Source organism: Piliocolobus tephrosceles, unplaced genomic scaffold (assembly GCF_002776525.5).
Source record: "Piliocolobus tephrosceles isolate RC106 unplaced genomic scaffold, ASM277652v3 unscaffolded_27327, whole genome shotgun sequence".
In the NCBI taxonomy this organism is placed as follows: Eukaryota; Metazoa; Chordata; class Mammalia; order Primates; family Cercopithecidae; genus Piliocolobus; species Piliocolobus tephrosceles.
In genome coordinates this window covers 564-5,864 of record NW_022310229.1, presented here as the reverse complement: position 1 = coordinate 5,864, position 5,301 = coordinate 564, and the positions used below count along the sequence as shown (strand labels likewise).

Below are 5,301 nucleotides of genomic sequence, written 5' to 3'. Positions count from 1 at the left end.
CAGGAGGCGGAGGTTGCAACGGGCCAAGATGCCACCACCGCCTCGAGCTTGGGTGACTGAGCGAGACTCCATCTCAAAAAAAAAAGTAGGGGTGGAGGGGTAGGAGGATTTACTCTTCCAGCGAGAGCTACGCGGGTCCCATCCTCCCCCTCCCCCCTACCCGGGCTCCGGCGTGGAGGCGGGGCGTGGCCGGCCTGCTTTGGGAGGGGAGGGGCTTCCCTTACATTGCTGGGCTCTGCCAGGACGGCTGTGGGGTCGCCTTACCTCGGGGTATCCACTCTGCAGTGGACCAGTTCCCGCCAGGGGCAAAGGGTAGGAAGGAGAGCAGGATCTGCTGTAGGAACGCAGCTACCGCGCCACTATCACGAAGACACAGCAGGCTCGGGGCACGAGACGAGCTGGAGACCGCGCTGCCTAGTCTGGGTAACCTGGGAAGCAGAGGGTAGTAAGTGGCGCCTTAAGATAACCCTGTAGCAGCAGCAGTGGCGGCCAGAGGAGGCTGCTCAGGGAACAAGCGGCTGTAGTAGTCTCTGGGGCGATTGGAGTGACCGAAGCCAAGGCAGTTCAGTGCCTCTTGTGTTCTTATTTTTTAACCTCTGACTATGCAATTCTGAAACCTCCCCCATTCGGGGGACGAGACAGCCTGATAGACACCTTCTACTCTCCTTCCTCCCGCCGTGGTCTCGAGAACAGAAGGATCTCTCCCTAACGCCTTTCACCATTAAGAGGAAAGCGATGGAGGAGCTGAGCGCTGATGAGATTCGACGGAGGCGCCTTGCACGACTTGCTGGTGGACAGACCTCTCAGCCAACCACCCCACTAACCTCTCCCCAGAGGGAGAACCCTCCGGGGCCTCCCATAGCGGCATCAGCCCCAGGACCCTCTCAGAGTCTTGGTCTCAATGTCCACAACATGACCCCAGCTACCTCCCCAATAGGTGCATCAGGAGTAGCCCATCGAAGCCAGAGCAGTGAAGGAGTCAGTTCTCTCAGCAGCTCGCCCTCTAATAGCCTTGAAACGCAATCTCAGTCTCTCTCACGTTCCCAGAGCATGGATATTGATGGTGTCTCATGTGAGAAAAGCATGTCCCAGGTGGATGTGGATTCAGGAATTGAAAACATGGAGGTTGATGAAAATGATCGAAGAGAAAAACGGAGCCTCAGTGATAAGGAGCCTTCCTCGGGCCCTGAAGTGTCTGAAGAGCAGGCCTTACAGCTGGTCTGTAAGATCTTCCGTGTCTCTTGGAAGGACCGGGACAGAGATGTCATCTTTCTTTCTTCTCTTTCGGCACAATTGAAGCAGAACCCAAAAGAAGTGTTCTCCGATTTTAAGGACTTGATTGGCCAGATTTTAATGGAAGTGCTAATGATGTCCACTCAGACTAGAGATGAAAACCCATTTGCCAGTCTGACAGCCACATCACAGCCAATTGCTGCAGCAGCACGGTCACCAGACAGAAATCTCTTGCTAAATACTGGCTCCAATCCAGGAACAAGCCCCATGTTCTGCAACGTGGGTTCCTTTGGTGCCAGCTCTTTGTCTAGTTTGGGAGCCTCTGGTGGAGCAAGTAATTGGGATTCCTACAGTGACCATTTCACCATTGAAACCTGCAAAGAGACAGATATGCTGAACTACCTCATCGAGTGTTTCGACCGAGTTGGAATAGAGGAAAAAAAAGCACCAAAGATGTGCAGCCAGCCAGCAGTCAGCCAGCTTCTGAGCAACATCCGCTCACAGTGCATATCCCATACTGCTTTAGTACTACAAGGCTCCCTAACACAGCCCAGGTCCTTGCAGCAGCCGTCCTTCCTAGTGCCGTATATGCTGTGTAGGAATCTCCCATATGGCTTCATTCAGGAACTGGTGAGAACCACTCACCAGGATGAAGAAGTGTTCAAGCAGATATTTATCCCCATTTTACAAGGCCTGGCTCTTGCTGCCAAAGAGTGCTCCCTCGATAGTGACTACTTTAAATACCCCCTCATGGCACTAGGTGAGCTCTGTGAAACCAAGTTTGGAAAGACACACCCTGTGTGCAATTTGGTTGCTTCTTTGCCGTTGTGGTTGCCGAAATCCTTAAGTCCTGGCTGTGGGCGGGAGCTGCAGAGACTTTCTTACTTGGGGGCTTTCTTTAGCTTCTCCGTCTTTGCAGAAGATGATGTTAAAGTGGTTGAAAAATACTTCTCAGGGCCTGCCATTACCCTGGAAAACACTCGTGTGGTTAGCCAATCATTGCAGCATTACTTAGAGCTCGGAAGGCAAGAGCTTTTTAAGATTCTGCATAGTATTTTGTTCAATGGCGAAACCCGTGAGGCTGCTCTCAGTTACATGGCGGCTGTCGTCAATGCCAATATGAAGAAAGCACAGATGCAGACAGATGATAGATTAGTATCTACAGATGGATTTATGCTGAATTTCCTTTGGGTACTGCAGCAGCTAAGTACAAAAATCAAGTTAGAAACAGTTGATCCCACGTATATTTTTCACCCAAGATGTCGGATTACTCTTCCAAATGATGAGACACGTGTGAATGCCACGATGGAAGATGTGAATGACTGGCTGACTGAACTCTATGGCGATCAGCCTCCATTTTCTGAGCCGAAATTCCCTACGGAGTGCTTCTTTCTCACCCTGCATGCTCACCACCTGTCTATTCTGCCTAGTTGCCGTCGCTATATCCGCAGACTCCGGGCTATCCGGGAGCTCAATAGAACTGTAGAAGATTTGAAAAATAATGAAAGCCAATGGAAAGATTCCCCACTGGCAACCAGACACCGCGAAATGCTGAAGCGCTGTAAAACTCAGCTTAAGAAACTGGTACGGTGCAAGGCCTGTGCTGATGCTGGCCTACTTGACGAGAGCTTCCTGAGAAGATGTCTGAATTTTTATGGCCTTCTCATTCAGCTGCTGCTCCGCATCCTGGACCCCGCATATCCCGATATAACGCTGCCTTTAAATTCAGATGTCCCCAAGGTATTTGCAGCATTGCCTGAGTTTTATGTAGAAGATGTTGCAGAATTTTTATTTTTTATTGTACAATACTCTCCCCAGGCGCTTTATGAGCCCTGTACTCAGGATATTGTGATGTTCCTTGTTGTGATGTTGTGCAACCAGAACTACATCCGAAACCCATATTTGGTGGCCAAACTGGTAGAAGTCATGTTTATGACCAACCCTGCTGTTCAGCCGCGAACCCAGAAGTTTTTTGAAATGATTGAGAACCATCCTCTCTCCACCAAGTTGTTGGTACCTTCCCTGATGAAGTTTTATACAGATGTTGAGCATACCGGAGCCACCAGCGAGTTTTATGACAAGTTCACAATTCGCTATCACATTAGCACCATTTTTAAAAGCCTTTGGCAAAACATAGCTCACCATGGCACCTTTATGGAGGAGTTCAACTCCGGGAAGCAGTTTGTTCGCTATATAAACATGTTGATAAACGACACGACGTTTTTGCTTGATGAAAGTCTGGAGTCTCTGAAGCGAATCCATGAAGTGCAGGAAGAGATGAAGAACAAAGAACAGTGGGACCAGTTGCCCCGGGATCAGCAGCAGGCCCGTCAGTCTCAGCTTGCTCAGGATGAGCGCGTGTCCCGCTCTTAACTCGCCCTGGCCACCGGAACTTGGACCCCGATTGGCGGCAATGCTGAACTTTAATCTTCAGCAACTCTGTGGCCCCAAGTGCCGTGACCTGAAAGTTGAAAACCCTGAGAAGTACGGCTTTGAACCAAAGAAGCTGTTGGACCAACTGACGGATATTTACTTACAGCTGGACTGTGCCCGGTTCGCGAAAGCCATTGCTGACGACCAGAGATCCTACAGTAAGGAGTTGTTTGAAGAAGTAATTTCCAAGATGCGGAAGGCAGGGATCAAATCCACAATAGCGATAGAAAAATTTAAGCTGCTCGCCGAGAAAGTGGAGGAGATAGTGGCCAAGAACGCACGCGCAGAAATTGACTACAGTGACGCTCCTGATGAGTTCAGAGACCCCCTGATGGACACCCTCATGACGGACCCCATGCGGCTGCCCTCCGGCACCATCATGGACCGCTCCATTATCCTGCGGCACCTGCTCAACTCCCCCACGGACCCCTTCAACCGGCAGACGCTGACAGAGAGCATGCTGGAACCAGTGCCAGAACTGAAAGAGCAGATTCAGGCATGGATGAGAGAGAAACAGAACAGCGATCACTAAACCGTTCCGCCGCCCACCCTCTGCTAGATACAGCCAAGGCCAACGAGGCAAGCAGAAGCAGCGGCCGCAGCAAAGCTGCCGTTCACGTGTTGGAGGCCAAATGTGGCAAACCACCCCAGGCCACCCAGAGCGAGCGAATGCCGAGACCTGAGAGGACATGGATGAGAAGAGGAGCCCGGTTCCTGTACATATATTTAAGTGACAAACACGCTCAAAAGCTTAAAGGACAGGTTTTATGGTTGCTTGTGTAATAAAGCACGTCCTTCGTATGTCATAGTTTGGGGCAACGGAAGTCTTTTAGTGATGGCTAATGGGTCTGGGCAGCATCCCTTCATGAATTTTTTTTTTAATCCAATATCCGTTGATTTGATTGTGATTAGAGAACCTTGGACATTTTGCTGCTAAAGAATCTTTTCTCCCGTCTCCCCCTTCCTGACCCTACTTGCACTGCTGTGGATTTTTTTAAGAGAAGCAAAAACAAAAATAAACTCCTCTCCCTGGCCCACCAAACATATATTCTGTGAGATAACTGTGCCTGCTACCAAGTGTTAATCCTGGGATCGTATTTTTATATCATATTCACATATTTGTTTTTTTAATTGGTGTTAGATGACATGATTAATAAAAAAGGCAAGATATTTTCAGAATTTGAATTTCAGTTTTTTTTCTTTTGAAATGTCCCTTTAAGATTTTTTTATTCTAAACAAAATAAAGAAAATCTTGCTGCTCTGGTCCTTGTAATAAGCCTCTATTAGGCACCTGAGGAGCAACTGCAGCAAAATCTAGGGGTGTAAGTATATCAGGATTTACGTGACTTATCGTATTTTGGGAAGATGAGGGTTGGGTTTTTTTTTGTTTGTTTGTTTTTAATGCTATGTGACAGTTCGAAACCTTCACAGTTATCCTCTGGGGGTAAATCAATTCCTCAACCCTTGGGTGTGTGAGTTTGAGGCAGGGTCATTTGTATGATGTGTCTGGCCTTACCAAAGCAAAAGAGGGTGCAAGAATGTGGGAGTATGTCTGCCGGTTTCAACACACAGACAAACACAGCCACACGCGCACACAAGTATCAGACTTTTTGTATTACCGCTCCCTACTTAACA

At 48.8% G+C, this 5,301-nt stretch overlaps 1 pseudogene across 1 annotated transcript; it reads left to right on the top strand.

The window, feature by feature from the left end:
- Positions 1-228: 228 nt before the first annotated feature.
- LOC111533908 lies at positions 229-4,841 on the top strand (annotated as a pseudogene). Its single transcript, XR_002728993.2, has one exon. The product of XR_002728993.2 is annotated as a ubiquitin conjugation factor E4 B pseudogene (transcript).
- Positions 4,842-5,301: the final 460 nt, after the last annotated feature.